Source organism: Catharus ustulatus, chromosome Z, assembly GCF_009819885.2.
Source record: "Catharus ustulatus isolate bCatUst1 chromosome Z, bCatUst1.pri.v2, whole genome shotgun sequence".
NCBI classification, from domain to species: domain Eukaryota; kingdom Metazoa; phylum Chordata; class Aves; order Passeriformes; family Turdidae; genus Catharus; species Catharus ustulatus.
Genome location: NC_046262.2, coordinates 46595675 through 46619607, shown reverse-complemented (window position 1 = coordinate 46619607; position 23933 = coordinate 46595675). Strand labels below are relative to the sequence as shown.

The 23933-nt window shown below is 45.5% G+C and overlaps 1 protein-coding gene across 5 annotated transcripts in view; it reads left to right on the top strand.

The window, feature by feature from the left end:
* Nucleotides 1-23933, top strand: part of KIAA0825 (KIAA0825 ortholog) — a 276964-nt gene that overhangs the window by 1392 nt on the left and 251639 nt on the right. The window contains exon 2 of one of the 5 annotated variants that reach the window (XM_033084907.2): nt 933-1243. The exons of 3 other annotated variants lie outside the window; for them this stretch is intronic. The gene's annotated coding sequence lies outside the window, so the exon portion shown is untranslated. Of the gene's footprint in view, nt 1-932; nt 1244-23933 lie in introns of those variants that run through there. One more of the 5 variants, XM_033084912.2, reaches the window with a different exon arrangement.

Genomic DNA, 23933 nt, shown 5'->3' with positions numbered 1-23933 from the left:
TGTCTTGTTGTTTAAAAAGTATTCTGCTACTCCTAATGCTTACTGAAGTTTTTCTATGTCTTGTTTCCTTAACGTTGCAGTTATATTTTTGTATGCAAGCATGAGGAAATAACTATCAACAACCTTTGTCATTGCTCTTTTTGCAAAACTGACACTGGAAAAAATCTTAAATATTTAGAGTTAATATTCAGATTACATTTTTGATTGCACTTCTCTATTGACAATGAAGATTAGTTACTATTTTTACTATTATTTTCTATTTTGTACCTGTTGCACCTTTATACTTTTGATTTTTCTGGACTGTAAAGGTATTGATTTTAATTCCTGTGAACTTTTTTTTAAGCAGTTTAATTCTTACTAACTAGGAGTAGCTACTGTTCATTACTTAACTGATAACTAACAGCAATTTTATGTCACAGGACTCTTAACAGGCTAGAGAAGGTACTGTAAAGTAACTCCTAGTGAAGAAGTTGTACAAGCTGTGAAGCTGTGCCAGGGGAGATTTAGGTTAGATTTAGGCTCTTCACCCCCGGATTGGCTGGGCACTGGAACAGGCTTCCCAGGGAAAGGATCACAACTCCAGGGCTGCCGGAATTCAGTGTTTGGACAATGCTGTCAGGTGCATGGTGTGACTTTTGGGGTGTCACGTGCAGGACCAGGAATTTTACTTCAATGATCCTTCTGGTCCCTTCCAACTCAGCATATTCTTGATTCTGTCATTCATACTTATATGATGATAACTTGTTACCTTAAAGAATTAATTTCTTTTTAGTTTTCTCTGGCACGTAAAATAGTGTAGAGTCAAAATACAGTAATTCCACGACTATAAGGCGCACTGGATTATAAGGCGTACTTCTGGGTGCTGGCAAATTGCTAAACTTTTGCCCATATATGAGGTGCTCCGGACAATAAGGCGCACTTTTTTTTTGCAGCAAGGATCCGCCCCCAGCTTCCCCTGCGTGGTTGCTGGCCGCGACCCCGCCTCAACCCGTCTACTGTGACACTGCAGCCCCACAGGCACCCGGCAGCCCTGGCTCCGCAGGCACCCGGCAGCCCCAGCCCCGCCTCCACCCAGTAGCTGTGGCCCCGCGGGCACCCGGCAGCCCTGACCCTGCGGGCACCCAGGAACCGCGGCAACCCCAGCCTCACGGGCACCCAGCAGCCGCGGCAGCCCTGGCCCTGCGGCCCCGCCTCCACCCGGCAGACACGACCTGCCGGCTCCCCCTACAGCTTGCACTTCCAGGTTGGCAAATTTCCAAATTTTGTCCATATATAAGGCACACCGGACTATAAGGTGCGCTTCTAGTTTTGGGGCAAAATTTTAGTCAAAAGGGTGCACCTTATAGTCGTGAAATTACTGTAACTGAGATCGCAAACATTTCACATCTATTTTTTTCTTCAAAATACAGTAATTTCACGAATACAAGCCACACCGTTTTGACTAAAATTTTGCTCCCACACCGGAAATGCGGCTAACACTCAGGAGCGGCTAATATGTGAATAATTTTGTGACATTTCCAACCCCAGAAGTGGAAACTGAAGTGCCGAGTCGAGCAACCTGCCAGTAAAGGCCAGCATTTCGCGATTGTTACAAATTGTTACTCTTTTTGCACCGCGGGTGGAGCTGGCTCTGTGCAGGCAGCATGGGGCAGGAAGAGGCGGGAGAGCTCTCTCCTTCCCTCCTCTCCCGCAACCTGGGGGAGAGACAGAGGGGCCCCGTACTGCCATTCCTGTGGCCTGGGGGGAAGGCGGGGGGCTCCATGCCACCATCCCCGCGGCCCGTGGGGTAAGCGGGGGGCTCCAGCCCCCGCCTGCCGTGGCAGGAGCAGGCAGACTCCATCCCCGCCCACCGCTGCGGGTGCTGGCGGGCTCCGTCCCTGCCTGCCACCACGGGGCAGTGCCGGACCGGGGCAAGCGAGTCCAGTGGCAGCGGTGGCCAGCCTCGAGCAGCCCCACCGAGCTGGGCCCCCTGGCCCCGTCGGCAGCCCCGAGCGGGCCGAGCCTACACAACCTTAGCTGAGCCAGTAAACCCCGCCATGCCGCGATTCTGTTACTATTTGGCAACTTTGTTGCACGCGGGTCCTCGCTGTGAATGACAGAGCGGCTTATACTCAGGTGCGGCTTATTTATGGACAAAGAACGAAATGTTTGCCAATACCCAGAGATGCGGCTTATAGTCCGTGCGGCTTGTATTCGTGAAATTACTGTACATTGTTACCAAAATGCAGCTTTAAGAAGTTAAGTTTTTAAACCATTATTTCAGTGATGTCTGCTAAGTTGGCAATTCACTTACTCCGTGATACTCTTATTTGCTTCATTAAAAGTATAAAATATTTTCTTCCAATCCATCCTTGTTGTGATCTCATTGTGGTAGCTAAGTGTCTCTTAAGTCTTATAGGTCTCATAGGGAGCAGGCTTTATAACTGGTGTATTTTTAAGTTCCTCTAGGTTTCCATCAATGGGTTTGTCAAATACACAATTCAGTTGCTCACTATTATAAATTATGTTTAAACGGTTTTCTATTGTATTTTCTACTTTTTCACATTCTCTTCTATAGTATCTGTGACATATTTTGTAAAGTTTAGGAAGTGATTTTTAGTGCTACACACATGGCGATTGACTTAATTATGTTTTAAGGATGATCAAGAATAGCTTTACAGCTCTCATGTCCAGTTCATTAAAGAAACCAAAATCAGAAAAATAAATATTCCTTTTCCCCTATCACAGAAAGATTTTATTTACAGTATATCAAATGTCCGTCTCTTTAAGACCTCCTTTATTAATTTTATTACCTAGAGAAAAAAAAAGAATTTTCATTACACTACTCTGGCTTTCTATCATATACTTGTTATTTCCTTTATGTCCTATAATATTTTTATTACCACCTTGTCTTCTGCCTTGAAATTTCACTTTTTAATTTTCCCACAGATAGCTATTTTACTATTGTCCTTCTTCAGGCATTATTGGTGGTGCTGCTGCTTTCTGTTTTATCACTGTTCCTCCTTGTCTGTAAATCTCAGTCTATTTCTCAAAGCCTATGCCACTTTTTCCTTACCTTTGCAAATTTGGGGTTTTTTTGGGTTTTTTTATTTCAGTCTTTCTTTATGTGTATTATTTGTCCCTCGTAAGCCTTTTAACTTCCTGTGTTGAAAATTTTATGTAATTACTTACACATTTTGAGAGTGATAAAATCTATTCAAAAGCAGCTTTTCAATTGCAAAGTATAAATGGACAGATTTTATTCATTAGTGGAATGTATTTTGTAGCATGTGCTTAAAATACTTGCCATCATGCAAACAAGATTATCAATTGACTGATTAATTGATCTAGTAAATATATTAGAGCTTTTTTCTTCTATCTAAACATAATATGTATACTTTTTAAATTATACTCAAAATGCAATAGGCAAGCATTTAGTAATCACAGCTTTGTAAAAAATCCAATCCTGGAACTACACTGAAAAATCAATCATAAAATCTAAAACAGTATGAAGTGTCTCCACACTGCCTTCATGTGGATAAAAGTCTAACTTTATGCCACTTAAAGTCCATTTTTTCTTCCATTGGAAACACTGTCTCTGGCTTCTTGAAACTGAAGTGATAAGGGATTACAAGGATTATAAATAACACAATATAAATCTACAGAAGCTCCAGGAGCTTCTTAGTAGTAATCATCTTTCTATAAACATACATGTAGTTTTTTTCATGAGCTAATGAATATAAGAAAGGCAGAGCAAGCATGTGAAAATTGCTGCTTTTCTTCAGATGATACAAACCCTCTGTTATCATAACTTAACACTTACTTTTAAAAACATCTTCATGGTCTTTTCAGGATATATCCTTTGTGTTTCTTTCATGTAACCATTTTTGTTCCAAAGAACATTTATTTTTATGACTGTTGTAAGCTCAGCCCATATTCTTGCATTCCACCTTTCTGCCAGCTCACTTTCTGTTAATGTATGTCAGTGAGTCAATGTTAATGGACAGAGCATGGAATAGTGTTCAGCAGCTTGTTTAGTAACTCTTCTGTACATGAGTTTCTGTGTATTAGTTCACTCAGTAATGAATTAATGAACTGCATTTTTTAGTGTATTTTCCCTCTCTTATGTCTTGGACTAAGGTTTGGGGGGTTTTATTGTTTGTTTCTTTTAAAATATAGGTATGAAATGGATGTATTTTGCATTTAATACCTAACTTTCCTACCACATAAAGTTTCTTTTCATTGTCTGACATGAGTTAATCTATTACTGCTTCTTAGACCTTCTTAATCATATTACTGCTCTGCTGCCTGTCCTAAATGTGCTATATACACCTGCCTGGAATACTTAATCGACCTGGTTTCCCCAGTGACCTTCTAATAATATTTTTTCCTTCTTATGAGATCCATTCTGATCAGCAGTTTTTCATTCATCAAATTCCTTCTTTTTTTTTTTTTGAGTACCTATAAGCTGATTCACATTGTGTTTACTGATTACTGGTTTTTGGGCTGTAAAATGCATTTTCCTTGTCTTTTGATATTTTTTTCTTCTCTAAGTAACTGCATTTAAAATGGTAAATGTAGGTAATGCTAGAAGATATTACAGATTTTGGTTAATGACTGAATATTGTTAACTACAATCTATATATATTATGAATATTCCAGAATGATTTCTTGTCTGCAATAACACGTCTCTCCCTCCAGTTTTATTCTAACTAGGCAACTGCCAACAGCATGCCCAGAAAGCAGATAAACATGAACCCTGACTTGCAGACATTAGAAAATCAGGTTTGACAGGATATAGCCAGTGGGGTACTGTGTTACATGGACACTTTCGACGTTCTCTGCAGTTCACTGTAGGTCAGTATAGAGGGAAAAGGTAACGATGATTGTGGATGGAGGAAGGACAAAAATACTGAAAAGAAGTTAGGAGAAAGTATGGCATGAATTATTATAGGGTAGATAATGAAGGTTCAACCATGAATTATTATAGGGTAGATAACGAAGGCTCAACAAGAGCAAGAAAGTGTCAAAGTACCCTACAGAATGTTCTGGTTTGTTATCAATATGTAGATGAAATGTAAGATTGCAACGTATAGGTGTCAGACATAGATTTGATACTTAAGTTGAGATTCATAGAATGCGATAGGTTAGAAAAGAACTTAAAGATCGTCTAGTTTCAACCCTCTACAAGCTCCCTTTTAAATATTGGAAGACTATGATAAGGTTTGTCCAGAGCATTCTCATCTCCGCTCTCAAGAGGTCCATGCCCTTCTAATGTTGGGCATCCCAGGGATGGATGCAGTGCTCCAGATAGGGTCTCACTGGGGCTGAGTAGAAGTTTGAGCAGTTAACAGGATCATAGAGGTTTCTTTGTAACTGTTGAGTTGTTCCTTAATGTGGAACATCTGTTCTTGCTTGCCCATCTGCAGGTAACTATTCCTGTTTTTTGATGGTGCAAAGCTTAAACGTAGTGACTGTTCCACATACATGTGAAGACAGTATGGCAGAAGAGGGAACAAAATGGAAAAAGAGCAGGACAAGGATTAATGCAGAGACTGATTGGGAGAATTTAATGTTGTAACATATTGGACATACATGTCATTAATCTTCTGAGGTAAATGCTGACTAATGTGGTAAATACGACCTAACAAAAGATAGCCAGGTTTTTGTGTGAAGATCCTCTCCCCCTGCCTCCAACACACACCTCCTCCCTTTTGTTTGTCTTTGATAGACAATTTGATTTGTCCTAAGATAAAAACATGTGGTGGGAATTGTCCTAAGGTAGGAACACCAGGTAGGAATTGCAGGATGAACTGCATGGTTGCTAAGTGTATTCCAGAGATGGGAGAACTCTGATCACTGTGAATGACTTTGATGCATCTTGGCCTGCAAAAGGTGGGCAAACTGGTCTCCTTGAGCTTTCAGAGCAGCTACTGGGTGAAACGTCTCCCCCTGCTGCCCATCAGGGATGCCTGCAGAGTGTGTCCAACCCATGGGCAGGGAAAACTCACTTTTGGAGGTTTGAGTAAAAAAGCAGTAAGATCCAGCCACAGAGATATCATCTTAAAGTAGTTCCATAGGTACTTTGTTGCTTTGTAACTGTGCATTCTGTACGACCGAAGACTGTAAAGCTGTATGTTTTTATCCAAGCCTCTGATATTATAACCCCTTAGACCCACTTATATTATATACTGGATTGAGAAATTTATGTACTGTATTAGCATTAATTCTAATCATAGTCATCCACATAATCACTGTCATATCTCTTGTGCCTGACTGAGAGTCTTCTCTCTGCTACACTGCTACAAGTGGTGTAGTTGGCTGGATGACTTAATCAGGCATATTGAGCAGAGCATTTGCACACCTTCAGAAGGAAATTTGTGTATGCAAGCATTAAGAACTAGAAATGGACAGTTTGTTGTCTCTCAAATAACTTTTACAGTAAATTAGTCTGTCTGGTTTGAGAGATGCTTCCAGATCTTGATTTGCTGCAATCCTTGGAGGCATAAAATAGGCTCAGTGAATTGTATTTGGAAGTGTTCCCATATTTAAGTTACTTTTCGAAGTAAGATATCCACCTTTTAAATTTTCACAGGAAGTATTATGTGGGTATAATTTTGTCTCTGCAGGAGACAATGTAGAAATAATCTGGGGCACTTAATCTGCTTGAAAAGGTGTATGTATACATGTGTCTAAAAATATATAGGATAGTGTAATCATTTGTTCATCATGGGCTTCTCTTGAACAAGGCAGCACTCTTTGCTAATCCAGGTAATTAATTAGAAAATATTTGTATAACGTACTGACATATTGAAGTATGATTATGTATTCTGTGCAGAAATTTCTGTGAGGGGTTTTTTGTTTGGTTGGTTGGTTTTTTTTTGTGAATAAGTTTAGGTAATTTTATAAGAAATTAAAAGGAAAATTGTGAATTGTGTTACGTAAAGAATCCTTGATGAAGAAACTTTGATTCTTTTTTTAGTTTTCAGTTTCTATGTATACAATGTAGTTTAGAATTTCTTTGAATATGTTATTAGTAGGATTTAATCAGAACTTGTGTGTATTTAGTCCTTAAAAGCACCCTTTTTCACTTTATTGTTTAGATAGTCAGTGAAGTTCCTGCACTGTGGTTTGATTTTTAAAGACCTTTGTAATAGGACTGACATGAAGATAGGAATTTAAATGTTCTCACGGACAATACTATTCTGAGATGGAATTTGATAAGGTTTTGACTTGTTAAGTGTTTTTGCTTTTGGAAGGTGACTCTGATGGGCTGTGCTTCAAATACCAGCTCTGCTGCGTTTATGGACCTTATTGTAGTCTTCAGTTCCTGTACAAATTTTGATCTTTGCCTGAAACACCAAGTAGCATATTTGGCAACTCTTCCTTTTATATCTAAATATGTCATCTTGCCATCAGCTCTGTTATGTGCTTCATCTTCTCTCTTGCAGAATTCAATTCAGTATCAAATCCAAGTTATCTCAATAGCAGTGGAAAATGCTGCCACAGTGTTATTCTGTTGTACTAAGTAATCTCGACTTCTATTAATAGTAAAATTTTATATTTGATGAAACTGAAACTTATATACATTGTTGCTTAATTTTATTTCTCTTTAGTTAATATGGGTGAAATAATCAGCTTACAATTTCAGTGTTAGTAAACTTGTCCAAACTTGTTGAAGGTATTGAACTTCAAGGCAAAACCATTCGTGGTCTGAAAAGGGAACACTGACAAAATCATTCAAAAGGAAAAAGAGGAATAATGTATGAAAGGAACTGTAGCTAATGATGCCATCCAGTTGCTTTAAAGTGCTTCTACCTCAACTTTAATGAATTAGATTTGTCAACAGCGTATGTTTTATGCACTACCTCTAATGAAGTGGCATACCAGCACTACAGTGTACTTTGAGGTTTATTCCATCAAAGCTTTTTGCTGTCATAAAGTAGACCTTTTTAAATAATAGATACTAAAAACTACATTTAAATAACATTAAGGTTGTGACACAAACACCAAATGACAAACTTCAGGCAATTCAAAGTTAGGGCTGACAACTTGTCATTACCTTACATTGTCATTTTTGAAAAAAAAAAGAAGCACCCTTGCATGATTTAAGGATTGAATGTCAGATTAACTTTAAATTTCTTGGCTTTTGTGGGCTGGACTTAGAACCTTACTGTCATTTTTTATACAGGGTTTTTTTTTGTTTATTTTGTTTTGGGAGGAGGGGAGGTTGTTGGTTTTTGTTGGTATTTTTTTCCATATCCTCTGTTTTCAGAAAAATAATAAAAGCAGTGGAAATAGTGCAGGCTTTGTTGTCTTTGTTTTTAGTATAAAACAGAGATGTGAGAGTATTGGTCAAAGAACAGGGGCTATCCTGTTGTCAAAATTACATACTGTTCTTTCAAACTTCCTTTGCTTTTGCCTTTGCTGATTTTTCTATGTAATTTACGAGTTATAGGAATTTTTGCCCTGGACTACTTTAGCAAAAACCTGAAAGTATTGAGAATTCCTAATTCTTTTCCACATAAAGAAGCACTTTGTTTTTATTGAACCCCACTCCCTAAACCATACAGAAAGCCTCGTTAAAATATTTTAAATTCCTTTAAAATTGATTTAAAAATATGTGAAACAAAAGCCAATGAACAGGGGAGTTTCTGATATTTTTTACAAATGCTTTCCCATTTTATTGCTGTTAAATATAATAGAACTTTCTGTTCCGGAATCTTAGCATGCATGTGTAAGCACAGTCCTCTGTAGAGATGATTTCTCAAGGTCTGTAAGTCTAATGCAAGCAATCTATTACTTTCATCATCATTTTGTCAATTTAATCTAGCATGAACTGGTACTGCTGCCAAGTTGTCAGGCCTGCACCCGTCGCTCACTTCTGCCCCATGCCACCATCAGTGCTCATACAGCTGCCTGGTAAATAGGGATAAATGAGCTTGCATGGGCTAAGTGGCTGCTACAGAAGGTTGGTAGGATCCTGTGAAAAAAGGGTCAGAAAATGTGGTCTCTCATTCAACTTGTCTGAAACTCTTTTCTCAGCACAGTCAATGAATTTCCCACTATTCTTTTTATCATGTTGCTATTAGCATGTAATAATACAAAACCCTAATTTGACTAAGAAGTTGTGATAATTCCAAGAATTGGTTTAGAGAGCTAAATCATCTACTAGTGCAGATAAGTGGATTGTCTGAAATCAGAACAGTAGTCTCTGCAATGTTTTAGATTCTTAAGATGCTGCTTGACTGTGTACGTGTAAGTTATGTCAGGTAACGTACATATAGGGAATGGTGAGGAATACGGACGGCCCTTTTTGTGCTTATACTGTAATAAGCTTATCCCTGGTGCACACTGTGATAGAGGAAAAAAATTGAAAAATCATTCTAGTTTGCTTTGATACTAAAAACCAAATTATTTGTTTAATGTCCTTGCTTGATATACACTTGCAGAGCTGTTGAATTTTGATTGACTTATTTGGAGCAAACTTAAAGTTTCTGAGTAATGTTTTGCTACAAAGATCAGCATAAGGGTGTTGTGGTATTACTTATTACCAGCTTACCTAGGAAAAAGTCACTTCAATAAATGCTACCCCACTTTTCTGTCTTCAAACACCTTCCTCATTGTTCAGAGTATGTACATTAATTATTTTTTTCATTGGATATTTCGGGTTTGCTTAAAGTGTCCTTCAAACTACTTCATGGTGGTGTACCAGTGAAGGGAGTCTTGGTTAGGGACCATTTGCTGTTGGCTGGGTTGCAAGCATAATTTATCTTACATGTCAAAGGAATAGAATTGAATATCCGGTTCACTGTAGAACTAGAGCTAGAATCTGTAAAAATAGATGACAACTCATGCCTCTGAAGGATATTCTGCTAAAGTTATTACTTTATTATTAGTTAGTTATTACAGATTTAGGCAGTTAAAAAAGATACAGAGTAAGTCCTAAAAATTTGACTGTAATATTTCTTCCTTGAATCTTTTGTGTTTTATTTTTTTAAGTTGAAAAATTCATAGAAATTACAGTAATTTCACGAATACAAGCCGCACCAATTTGACTAAGATTTTGCTCCTAAACCGGAAATGCGGCTAATAATCAGGAGCGGCTAATACAACCTCAGAAGTGCCTGCCAGAGTGCTGAGCCGAGCAGCTGCAAAGTCGTCATTTTGCGATTGTTACAAATCGCTACTCTGTTGCACTGCGGGTGGAGCCTGGCTCCCTGTAGGCAGCACGGGGGGTGGGGAGAGAGGCGGGAGAGCTCTCTTTCCTCCTCTGCCACAGCCCAGGGGAGAGACAGGGGGGGCCCGGCGCCGCCATTGCCGCGGCCCGGGGAGGAGAGGGGGGACCCGGGCCGCCCCTACCGCGGCCCGGGGAGGAGAGGGGGGACCCGGGCCGCCCCTACCGCGGCCCGGGGAGGGGGGGGGAAGCCCGCGCCGCCATTGCTGCGGCCCGGGGAGGGGGGGCAAGCGCGCGCCGCCATTGCTGTGGCCCGGGGAGCCGACGGGAGCCCCGCACTGCCATTGCTGCGGCCCAGGGAGGGGGGGGGAAGCGCGCGCCGCCATTGCTGCGGCCCGGGGAGCCGACGGGGTGCTTTGTCCCCGCCCGCCGCCGCCGCGGCAGGAGCGGGGAAACTCCGTCCCTGCCCGCCGCCGGCGCCACGGGCGCGGGAAAGCTCCGTCCCCGCCCGCCGCCGCTGCCGTAGGAGCAGGGGAAGCTCCGTCCCTGCCTGCCACCGCGGGGCAGCGCCGACCCGGGGTGACCGAGCCCAGTGGCAGCGGCGGCCGGCCCCGAGCTGCAGCACCGTGCTGGCCCACCTGGCCCCGTCAGCGGCCCCTAGCGGGCCGAGCCTGCACAGCCTTAGCTCAGCCAGTAAACCCCGCCCTCCCGCGGTTCTGTTAGTAATTGCACGCGGGTCCTCGCTGCGAACGACAAAGCGGCTTATATTCGAGTGCGGCTTATCTATGGACAAAAACCGAAATATTTGCCAACACCCAGAGATGCGGCTTATAGTCAGTGCGGCTTGTATTCGTGAATTTACTGTAATATAAGGAAAAAGAAATTAGCTGAAATGTTAGTGTGACCTTGGGAAAAAAAATTTACTCCTTTACTGTGGATGTCCTCCTGTTTTTCTTTAAACTTGAAATGTAGTCTTCCTTAAAAAAAACCAAAAATTGATTTTTAGTTTTCAGTGGAGTTTTGTTTGGATGTGATAGGCAAGTAGTGCACATTGTTTACCCTGTAGTTTCACTTTTTGGCTGGTTACACAAGTCATTTAAGTTTTGTAATTATGTAAGAAATAATACATAGTGCATGGTGTTTAATTGCAAGGTATTTATGAACACTTGCCCTCTTAATCATGAAACCAAAGGCTAAGTGGTTTTGGCACTAAAGAATCTAATATAAATTTTATAGTAGGTTTTTTAAGATAGAGGGGAGGAAGCCTTTCTGCATCACAAATCAGTTGATTGTCTTTCCTTTTTTACATAGTAATTTATGACCTGATCCGGTTCCAAATAATTATTTCTTTTTCCCAGTGTGAATGCATTTAGTAATGATTAATTCTCTCCCTTTTTGTGCTCTTGCCGCTGTCATATCTTGAAATAATATTCTTGACACAGCATCTTCCCAGAAGAGATGGCTGAATGTATTAGAACGATCTCTGAGTATTCTTGAACTATACTCATGTGGCATTTTCATGGCATATGTAGTAACAGTATAAAGGTAAATTAACTTCACCATGAATACAGGATGTTTCTTTCATGAGCTGGCAGCTGTGGGACTCTGTTGCTCTATGATAAGGAGCTTCAAGCTGGAGCTTAAAAGTACAGTTTAAGATGTCTTTGATAAGAAGGAAGTTCCTTTCACTGTAACTATTCCTTTGTTTTTCTTTCATTCTTCTTCACAAGCAATGGAAATATGTTGTGGAATAAATACTCTTTAAAATTGCCACTTGGTTATGTGTCCTTTTGCTTTTGTAGCATTGTAGTTGGGATGACTTATACTTCCTGTGAAGCAATAATGATGTATAAGATCTTATAATGTAAATTATCAAGTAACAAAACTGAATTGAAGTATGGAGACAGTGGTTGGGGATGATAAAGGCTACCACTGTGAAACTAGGTGAAAAAATTATTTATATATCGCTTATGAATTATTGAGAAGACTCTGTCCTGATATTTGTTTTTATTTTCCCTAATAGCTACACAAGTGAAAACTAGACCCAGGGTGTAGTTTTCTGCAATTACAGTAATTTCACAAATACAAGCTGCAGCAATTTGACAAAAATTTTGGTGGAAACCCGGAAGTGCGGCTAATAGTCGGGGGCGGCTAATATGTGAATAATTTTCTGACATTTACAACCCCAGACGTGCCAGCCAGAGTGCCGAGCCAAGCACCTGCCAGTAAAAGCCGGCATTTCACAATTGTTACAGTGTTACTGTGTTGCCCTGGCTCCCTGCAGGCAGCACGGGGGGCGGGGAGAGAGGCGGGAGAGCTCTCTTCTTCCCTCCTCTGCCGCAGCCCGGGGGGGGGGGGGGGGGGGCCCGCCGCCATTGCCGCGGCCCGGGGAGCCGACGGGGGCCCTGCGCAGCCATTGCTGTGGCCCGGGGAGGTGGGTGGAAGCGCGCCCCGCCATTGCCGTAGCTCGGGGAGCCGACGGGAGCCCCACGCAGCCATTACCGCGGCTCGGGGAGGAGGCGAGGTGCTTTGTCCGCGCCCGCTGCCGGCGCCATGGGCGCGGGAAAGCTCCGTCCCCGCCCGCCGCCGCTACCGTAGGAGCGGGGGAAGCTCCGTCCCTGCCTGCCACCGCAGGGCGGCGCCGACCCGGGGTGACCAAGCCCAGTGGCAGCGGCGGGCGGCGCCGAGCGGCAGCACCAGGCTGGACCACCTGGCCCCGTCAGCAACCCCTAGCGGGCCGAGCCTGCACAACCTTAGCTCAGCCAGTAAACCCCGCCCTCCCGCGGTTCTGTTAGTAATTGCACGTGGGTCCTCGCTGCGAACGACAGAGCGGCTTATATTCGGGTGCGGCTTATTTATGGACAAAAACCAAAATATTTGCCAACATCCAGAGATGCGGCTTATACTCAGTGTGGCTTGTATTCGTGAATTTACTGTAGTCTGGTTATCTCTAGCTACATATGGTGTAGACCTACTTTCATCAGTATATGTCGGTATAGCAGTACTTTAATGTAGTGTTCTACAGATGTCTCTCATATCTTCTGTTTTTATTCTCTTCAGTAGTGATAAACCCTGAATCGTATATTATCTGTGGGGTTTTTAATGTATAAAGCTACTTGGCAGCAGTCATGAGTTCTGCTCTGAATATACACTGATAATTAACTACAAGTCAAGTCATAGAGCTAAGCACTTCACATAAAGAGGCTTAAATCAATGTCCTTTTAATTAAAACTGACGATACCATTGGTCTGTGTGTTATATATATTTTTTTCCTCCTTTTCGTGATTGTTTGATCATATACAGTAATTTCACGAATACAAGCCGCAGCAAAAAGACTAAAATTTTGGTGGAAACCCGGAAATGCGGCCAATATTCCGGTGCGGCTAATCTATGGACAAAAATGTGATGTCTGCCCTTACCTAGTATCATGCTGGTCCAGTCCCGAGCCAAAACAGTCTGAAATCCATGGTTTCCCGTTGTTCCGACGATGAACCAATCAGAGAACAACTTATTGCCTGCCTGTGGATGGCGGCGTTACTGAGGGGCGGGGGTTGTTATCGGGGTGAGTTACCTCGGCAGTTCGATAAAAGTGTGTGATATTTCTCTGTACTTTTTAAAGTGTTTTCAGTCTTGTGCGGCTACGGGGCTGGCTGGGCTCGCAGGGAGAGGGCTGGGGGAGCCTCTCTCCCCGCAGGGAGAGGGATGAAGCGGGCAATCGGCTCGCAGGGAGAGGGCTGGGGGAGCTGCTCAGCCCGCAGGGAGAGGGGTAGAACGGCCGCTCCCCCCGCAGTCGCAACGGCTACAATGGGGCCGCTCCCCCCGCGGGGCTGCGAGGGCCAGAGCGGCGCTCGCCCTGCGGGCCGCGAGGGCTAAAACGGGGCCACTCCCCCCACGGGCTGCGAGGGCCAGAGCGGCGCTCCCCCCGCGGGCCGCGAGGGCTAAAACGGGGCCGCTAGCCCCCGCGGGGCTGCGAGGGCCAGAGCGGCGCTCGCCCCACGGGCCGCGAGGGCTAAAACGGGGCCGCTCCCCCCGCGGGCTGCGAGGGCCAGAGCGGCATTCCCCCGCAGGCTGCGAGGGCCAGAGCGGCGCTCGCCCTGCGGGCCGCGAGGGCTAAAACGGGACCGCTAGCCCCCGCGGGACTGCGAGGGCCAGAGCGGCGCTCACCCCGCGGACTGAGAGGGCCAGAGCAGCACTCCCCCCGCGGGCTGCGAGGGCCAGAGCGGCGCTCGCCCCGTGGGCCGCGAGGGCTAAAACGGGGCCGCTCCCCCCGTGTGCCGCGAGGGCTAAAATGGGGCCGCTCGCCCCTGCGGGGCTGCGAGGGCCAGAGCGGCGCTTGCCCCGCGGGCTGCGAGGGCTAAGACGGGGCCGCTCCCGCTGCGGGCGGCGAGGGCCAGAGCAGCGCTCCCCCCGCGGGCTGCGAGGGCCAGAGCGGCGCTCCCCCCACAGGCTGTGAGGGCCAGAGCGGCGCTCACCCTGTGGGCCGCGAGGGCTAAAACGGGGCCACTAGCCCCCGCGGGGCTACAAGGGCCAGAGCGGCGCTCGCCCCGCGGGCCTCGAGGGCTAAAACGGGGCCACTCCCCCTGCGGGCTGCGAGGCCCAGAGCGGCGCTCACCCCGCGGACTGAGAGGGCCAGAGCAGCACTCCCCCCGCGGGCTGCGAGGGCCAGAGCGGCGCTCGCCCCGTGGGCCGCGAGGGCTAAAACGGGGCCGCTCCCCCCGTGTGCCGCGAGGGCTAAAATGGGGCCGCTCGCCCCTGCGGGGTTGCGAGGGCCAGAGCGGCGCTCGCCGCGCGGGCTGCGAGGGCTAAGACGGGGCCGCTCCCCCTGCGGGCGGCGAGGGCCAGAGCAGCGCTCCCCCCGCGGGCCGCGAGGGCTAAAACGGGGCCGCTCCCCCCGCGGGCGGCGAGGGCCAGAGCGGCGCTCCCCCCGCGGGCCGCGAGGGCTAGAACGGGGCCGCTCCCCCCACGGGCTGCTAGGGCCAGAGCGGTGCTCCCCCCGCGGGCCGCGAGGGCTAAAACGGGGCTGCTAGCCCCCGCGGGGCTGCGAGGGCCAGAGCGGCGCTCCCCCCGCGGACCGCGTGGGCCAGAGCGGCGCTCGCCCCGCGGGCCACGAGGGCTAAAATGGGGCCGCTCCCCCCGCGGGCGGCGAGGGCCAGAGCGGCGCTCCCCCCGCGGGCCGTGAGGGCTAGAACGGGGCCGCTCCCCCCACGGGCTGCTAGGGCCAGAGCGGCGCTCGCCCCGCGGGCCGCGAGGGCTAAAACGGGGCCACTAGCCCCCGCGGGGCTGCGAGGGCCAGAGCGGCGCTTCCCCCGCGGACCGCGAGGGCTAAAACGGGGCCGCTCCCCCCGCGGGCTGCGAGGGCCAGAGCGGCGCTCGCCCCGCGGGCCGGGAGGGCCAGAGTGGCGCTCCCCCCGCGGGCTGCAAGGGCTAAAATGGAGCCGCTAGCCCCCGCGGGGCTGCGAGGGCCAGAGCGGCGCTTACCCGGCGGGCCGCGAGGGCTAAAACGGGGCCACTCCCCCCGTGGGCTGCGAGGGCCAGAGCGGCGCTCGCCCCGCGGGCCGCGAGGGCTTAAATGGGACCGCTAGCCCCCGCGGGCCGCGAGGGCTTAAACGGGACCGCTAGCCCCCGCGGGGCTGCGAGGGCCAGAGCGGTGCTCGCCCCGCGGGCCGCGAGGGCTAAAACGGGGCCGCTCCCCCCGCGGGCTGCGAGGGCCAGAGCGGCGCTCCCCCCGCGGACCGCGAGGGCTAAAACGGGGTCGCTAGCCCCTGCGGGGCTGCGAGGGCCAGAGCGGCGCTCGCCCCGCGGGCTGCGAGGGCCAGAGTGGCGCTCCCCCGCGGGCTGCGAGGGCCAGAGCGGCGCTTACCCCGCGGGCCGCGAGGGCTAAAACGGGGCCACTCCCCCCGCGGGCTGCGAGGACCAGAGCGGCGCTTACCCCGCGGGCCGCGAGGGCTAAAACGGGGCCACTCCCCCCGCGGGCTGCGAGGGCCAGAGCGGCGCTCACCCCGCGGGCCGCGAGGGCTTAAACGGGACCGCTAGCCCCCGCGGGCCGCGAGGGCTTAAATGGGACCGCTAGCCCCCGCGGGGCTGCGAGGGCCAGAGCGGTGCTCGCCCCGCGGGCCGCGAGGGCCAGAGTGGCGCTCCCCCGCGGGCTGTGAGGGCCAGAGCGGCACTCGCCCCGCGGGCCGCGAGGGCTAAAATGGGGCCGCTCCCCCCGTGGACTGCGAGGACCAGAGCGGCGCTCCCCCGCGGGCCGCAAGGGCTAAACGGGGCCGCTCCCCCCGCGGGCTGCGAGGGCCAGAGCGGCGCTCCCCCTGCGGGCTGCGAGGGCCAGAGCGGCGCTCCCCCCTGCGGACCGCGAGGACTAAAACGGGACCGCTCCCCCCGCGGACTGCGAGGACCAGAGCGGCGCTCCTCCCGCGGGCCGCGAGGGCTACAACGGGGCCGCTCCCCCCGCGGGCCACAAGGGCTACAACGGCCGCTCCTGTGCCAGCACGGAGCACGGAGATGTGGCTCCGCTCGGAGCTCAGCTGCCTGCCCGCGCGGCTGAGCGGCTGTTTAAAGGCAACGCGGATCCATTGGGAATGCTCGCAAAATGACCACACTATTTTTCCTGTCTTTTTCGGCTTGTAAATAAAGGGTGTGTCTTTTTTCACTTGGAAACAATGTTTCCGAGGTCGGCAGTAAGCCAGTAAGCCCCAGCGATCCCGCGATTGTGTTACTAAATGACGATTTTGTGAAAGTTCGCTGCGAACTAAAGTGCAGCTAATATTCCGGGTACGGCTTATCTATTAACAAAGGCAACAATGTTGCCAACACACCAGCAGTGCGGCTTATATTCCGTGCGGCTTGTATTCGTGAATTTACTGTACTTTTTTAAGAGTAAAACATACAGATGAATCTGATGCAGCCCTGTTATAGAATAAATTGAGTCTATTCATGGGATAATCGTCTGAGATATTTGAACAAATACTTTGCGCGAGTCTTCTGATTACAAGCATCTTGGTTATTATGTTTTGTTTTTTCATAGCTAGTAACGTTTCAAAAAACTTGATTACAACTTTCAGCTGAAATGCCAAAAGCAATAGACTCAGATTATTAGAGACTGGTGTGTCTGTGTGAAGAAAATATTTTGTAGTAAAACTGTGTTTTGATTAATCACGTAAACTTAAAACATAATGCTAATTCTACAACACTCTGCCTCATCAGAGAAATCAATTTGTTTTAAGTTGATACAGGTGAAGCGGAGTGTTATGTTCTTGAGCTTACTCTGAGAACAAGCCAATAGAGTGGAAAATGGTTACAGATGACATCCTTCTGCAGAACTTACTTTCCTTGAACATATTTCCTCTTGTCAAATGCTAACCTTTTTTAGACTGTTGCTGATGTCATTGAATATAAATTTGTCCTCCTTGAAATTCTGATTTATATTACACTGTTAGGAGCACTCATTTGGTCAATCTTAGAAAAGTAAAATGATCTTGAAACATCCTATGAGATCTGCTAAGTTGAAATTTATATGATCTTTTTCTTAACTCAGCTGATGACATGCAATTGTCATTTCTTGCAATTTTTTTTCCTCAAAACTGCTGGATTTTTAAACACGATTACAGTTGTTGGTTTGCTAATCCTGTGAGTCAATCTACGCTGAACAAGCAGCTTATCTGAAACTCTTGGCAGCTTCAGTGAAAATTAAAAAGCATGGTTTGCTACAGAGATTGTCAAGAGTGAAAATAATATTTGTCCAGTCGGACAGCTTGCTTTTGTAGTCACTAAATGAAAGTTGAGATTCTGTCTCTTCCTTGAAAGCTTCTGTGTCAAGAAGGTAATTTGGACTGTTTGTCGTTTGACAGGGATTATTAAAATCAGATGAAGTGAAGGGAAGGAAGTGTGAGAAAGCAAAATTGACAGTGACACTCTCTATTATTTGCAGCTTGGATCATGATGACTATGTTGATATGATAAATTCTAAATGTTAGTTTCACTATGGAGATATATTAACCAGCAAATACAGTAAAATACAGTTAGAGATTATTTTTCTGATTTAAGAGAATGCCATCCAACATTTATTTTCACTGGGAAGTTTTGGAGGGGGAGTGCAGCAGAAGATGAAAGATAGAGGGGGGAGCAGAAGGAAAAGGGTGTGGTTCAGAGAGAACTTAATTTTTTCCTTTGTGATTTGATTTCTTTCTCATTTATGTTTTGTTTGTTTTGTTTTGAATTTATACAGCTTGCTAGTATACTTCAGAGGGAGTAAAACTGAGACTTAAGAATTGGTGGAACAAGTCATGAAGTTTCTTTTTGCATTGACTTGAATTTGGTAGGAATTTTTTTGCATTAATAGTTTTGCTTAAACTGAGCTCAAGTCAAATTGCTATTCCACATTAATTTTTCATGACTTGCATCTTGTATGCTATTTTAAAATAGTGGTATTTTCTGCCACTTTGACATAAATAATTAAAAATTATAAATTACTGCAATATTCATATAGCTGAATTTTTAATTGCTGAAGATACATTAACTACCAACTGTATACATATTTTGGTGTCTAGTGAATATACAATGTATTATTTAATTTTAATCCTTTCTTAATCTCTTAGTTGAATAGGTAAACTTTCAGTTTTTCAATAGACTATTTAGTGCTGAAGTAAGACATCTGATTAGTCAAGTTTGATGAGTGCTGTCATTTCTATTTGGTTTTCTTTTCTATTTGCTGGTATGGAAACTTTGTGAAAAATTGTATTTTGGGACTTCATAGCATAGAGTCTTACGATTTTATAGGAAAACAGGGAACTCAAAAGAAAATAGGTGACACATGAAAGCCTTTGCTGTTATTTAGCATTACCATACCTTCATATCTTTCAAACAGTGTCATGCAACATTTGAACAGTTAGGCCATGCCAGCATCTCCTATTCACCTATCTTACAGCAGAGAGCAGTATATTAGCATCCAGAGCGATTCATCTGGCATAACAAAAGGGATAAGGAAGCAAGAATGACTGACTGAGGGGAAAAAATGGTTGCACTGAGTTGTTTGCAGGCTTGTAGAATAAGGACTGGCATGAGAAGAGATGGTGGTGTGTGAAAACAGGTTAGCAATTGGGGCACTGCTAAAGAAGATGCTCAGTTAACTCAGAATCTGATGTAAAAGGAGAGTGCCAGACCCTGATGTGAGCTGGATGAGAAAATGTGAAACATGGACAGGCACCCTAAAAAAAAAAAAAAAAAATATGGAAAAGACAGTCTTACAGGGAAGTAAAACCTGCCTACATGACCTAGGAAAGCCAGCTGATGTAGTCTTTTTGGACTTCAGCAAAGCTTTTGATACTGCCTCTTGGAGTATCCTTTCAGACAAAATGTTTGGCTTGCAACTGAGTAACTGTATTATGCAGTGGATGAGCAATTGGCTCATGAATCAGGTATAAAGGGTTATGGCGAATCGGGTGACATTAGGCTGGTGTCCAGTCACAAGTGGGGTTCCATGGGGCTCCATCCTCAGCTCAGTTGTCTTTAAAATAGTCGTTAGCAACTTGGAGGCAGAGCTTGAAAGTAAGTCTTGAGATGACACTAGATGGGGAGGTGCTGTTTTGTTTCTTAAAGGCAGAGAAGCCCTGCAGTTAGACTTCAGCAAGTTAAAGAGATGATCAGTCCCCAGTTGTGTGAAGGTTAACGAGATCAGGTACTGGATTCTGCAGCTGTGATGGGGCAGCCCATGTGTGCATGGACCAGGGAGTGAGAGGCTGGAGAGCAGTGCTGTGGAAAGGGACCGAGGGTCCTGGAAAGTTGAATATGAGTCAGTAATGTGCCCTTACAGGCAGGAGGGCAAACCAGGCCCAGCATCACTAGGTGGTCAAGAGAGGTGATTGTCCCACTCTGTTCTGCACTTGATTGGGCCTCACTTTGAATAGTATGTGCCTTTTTGGGCACCACAGTATAATAAAACCCTATTGCAGAATATTTAAAAGAGCGTTATGAAGATGCTAGGGGGTTTGGAAAGAATGCGTTATGAGGAGCGGCTGAGGTAATTTGGTTTATTCAGCCTGGACGAGATTGAGAGGTGAAGCAGAGAAACAGGTGCTGATCTCTGGTGAGCACTGATGAGATTCAAGGAAATCACATGAAGCTCAGTCAGGAGATGTTTAGTTTACACATCAGGAAAAGGTTTTTCAGAGGATGCTTGGGCACTGGAACAGGCTGCTCAGAGAAGTGATTACTGTACCAAGTCTGTCTGAGTTCATGAAGTGTTTAGAGAGTACTCTCAAGCACATGGTGTGACTCTTGGAGTCATTTGCAGGGCCAAGGGTTGGACCTCGATGAATCTGGTGAGTCTTTTGCAACTCAAGAGCTTCTGTGATTCAGTGATATTCTTTAGATGCTTTGTCTACACAAGTGGTTCCAAGCGCAGAAATAAAAGAACATCAGAAATTATAGTATTCTAAAACAGAACATTTAAAATTCTACTCACAATTAAACTTAGTTAAACTTATTCTAGGTTAGTTAGGGTTGTGGGAGAGCTGTATTTCCTGAATATGCAGGTTTTACCATGTTATTTAGCCCAATTCCCATAATTTTGAGAATATCCCTGTTCTGTTGGAATCCATCTCTGTCTCCTGGTGTCTAGTATTCCTAAAACGGGAGATTAATTGAATCAAACTACATTTTGTGCTGTCATCTGTGGAACTGATCTCAAGGGCAAGGAGAAATAATAAACTCAAAACCTAGCATTTCAGTATTTGTGGTGTTTTAAGTAGAGAAAGTAAGATGATTGTTTAGAGATTCAGAACATGGCAGATCAGAGGAGATACACCGGGCAACAGTGAGTATTGATTATCTGGTATAGTTCCAGAGTTAATTTCAGATTCCTCATTGCTTGTTGTGTTAGGATGTAATGGTTGTACGGAGTGTTATTGTTAATGTAAACAACAGAAATCCATTTCACAATTTATACAGTATAGTATTTTTACTGTGGGTATAGTGCACATGCTTACATTTCAGTATCAGTTAGTGTGTGAAGATGTAATTTAATATTTCATTTCTTAGTGAGATGTGTAATTCAACTCAGATCCCTTCCCTTGCATAATTCATTTTTGGAGCAGAGCTTTCAGTTGTGGCAAAGGCATGTCCTTACAATTTTTTTTTAAAGAAACAATGTAGCACCACTACTTGTGATTAGCAGACGTTCTCTTTCCATCGTCCTCTCAAAGACTTAATTCATACAAATGTAAGAGAAAGGGCTTAGAATCTTTCCCTAAAGATATCTCCTAAGAAGTGAAGGATACCAGAGGATTTTGGTGGGCTTCTATGGAGGCCATGGCCACCAGAAACTAGACCACAGGATGATTAATTTTTACACGATAATCTCCTCTTTACATTTCTGTCAGTGTTTTATGTAAAGGGATTAGTTGTTTTGGCTTTTGTTTGAAACAAATGGGTTTTGTTTCTAGAACCACTGCAGCTAGAAAGGTGTGCTATATTTTGGTAAAGTAACGCATTAACCTGTTTCTGATACTGCTTGTTGAAAGCTTGTTGTAACAATAAAATAATGTAAGGGAAAAAAAAAGAAAAAAAATTAAAATAAGGGCATTGTACTAAATAAGAATTTCCAGTAGTTTTAGAAACATCTTGATAGGATGTCAAAGTGAAATAATTTCTACATTTCAGAAATCCCGTAAATGAAATTAACTTGAGTAAAACATACATGAGAAGCAACAGGATTTTGTGGTTTTCTCTACTAAACATTTTTCTTTTAATTGTTACTGTTCCATAATTGCTTTTATACCACAGAGGATCTTTATCTTATTTATCTATGACTCCTATATCTGTCAGAAGGTTTTTGAAGTAGGAAGTAGGATTCAGGGAACTACAGGTCTGTCAACCTGACATCAATGCCAAAGAGGTTTATGGAACAGGTTGTGTTGACTGCAGTCATGTCCCACATACAGCACAACCAGAGGATCCAGCCAGTGTGGATTTAGAAATGTCCTACTTGACCAGCTGGATCTCCTTTTATGACCAAGTGACCTGCTTAGTGAAGGAGGAGAGGCTGTGGATGTTGTGTACCTGAACTTCAGCAGAGCCTTTGATACTTCTCCCCACAGCATTCTCCTGGAGAAGCTGGCAGCCTATGGTTTGGGCAAGTGCATTCTTCACTGGGTTAAGACCATGCTGGAAGGCTGGGCCCAGAATATGTGAATTGTGCGCCAGGTGGTGGTCAGTCACTACTGGGAATCCCCAAGGCTCAGTACTGGGGCCAGTCCTGCTTAATGTCTTTATTGGTGGTGTGGATGAGGGGATTGAGTGTACCCTCAGTGAGTTTTCCAGACAGCACTAAGCTGAGCCGAGTGTTGATCTGCTGGAGCATAGGCAGGCTCTGCAGAGTAACCTGGCCAGGCCAGGCCAAGGGGCCAAGGCCGGTGCCGTGAGGTTCAATAAGGCCAGTGCTGGTTGCTGCACTTGGATCATGTCAACCCCATGCAGTACTACAGGCTGGGGGAAGAGTGGCAGGAGGGTGACCCAGGAGAAAAGGACCAAGGGGTGCTGATTGCCAGCTGGCTGAACATGAGCCAGAGTGTGCCCAGGTGGCCAGGAAGGCAAATGGCATCCTGGTCTATGAGAAATAGTGTGGCCAGCAGGACCAGGGCAGTGATTGTCCCCCTGTGTAGTGGTGATCCCCCAGCTCACATCCTGTGTTCAGTTCTGGGTCCTCTACTTCAAGAAGGAGGTGCGGAAATGTGTGTCCAAGAAAGGCAACAGAGCTGGTGAAGGATGTAGAGAATAGGGTCAGCTGAGGTTGTTTAGCCTGGGGAAAAGGAGGCTTGTGGGAGACCTTATCTCTCTCTTCAACTCTATGACTTTTTATGCCTGAAAGGAGGGTGTTACAAGATGGGGTTGTTCTCCATGGGTTGGTCTCATCTCAGTCAGTGACAGGACAGAACAAATGGCCTCAAACTGTGTCAGGGAGGGTTAATTTTGGACATCAAGGAAGAATTTCTTTACTGAAAGGGTTAGATATTGGAATGAGAGGAAATAGCCTAAAGATGTGTCAGGGGAGGTTCAGTTTGGATGCCAAGGAAGAATCTTTGCACTGAAAGGGATGTTAAATGTTGGAATGGGCTGCTCAGGGAAGTTGTAGAGTAACCATCCCTGGAACTGTTCGAGAAAGAACTGAATGTGGCACTTGGTGCTATGGTTTAGTTGACATGGGGATATTCAGTCGAAGGTTGGTCTTGATGGTCCTGGAGCTCTTTTCCAACCTTAATGTTTTCTGATCCTATAAGCAAGGTAAGTTTTAGTAACATTTGTCAAGAGCTATCTTTTCTACTTCTATCTTCTACAGAGTATTCAGTTTTAAAATATGACTTACACTGCTTTCCAAAGCTGAAATAGGTCCTTAGGTTGAAGAGTTATTGACTGCAAACTGCTCTGTGAGCTAGGAAGCCAAGTTACATGTGGATTCCTGTTGTCTTCCTTTGTTGAACAATCATTCCAGTTATGCTTGATTGAGTAAAAGAATATGTGATCATCTATTAAAAATCTTGAGATTCAGTCATTCAACAACTATTGCAAGGTAGAAATACTAACTACTTGTTCTAGTCATCTGTTTGAAATTTTCTGACAGGAACGTGAACTTTACACGTATACCTCTATAAAAGAATCTTAAAACCTCAATACAGTGTTGCAAAAATTTATTTGTTTGTATCTTTAATTTACCTGGTTTAAGAATGCGTAACTGTGTAAATTTAAGAAAGTGTGTATTTGTAAACTATTAGTAAGTTTAGTCTAT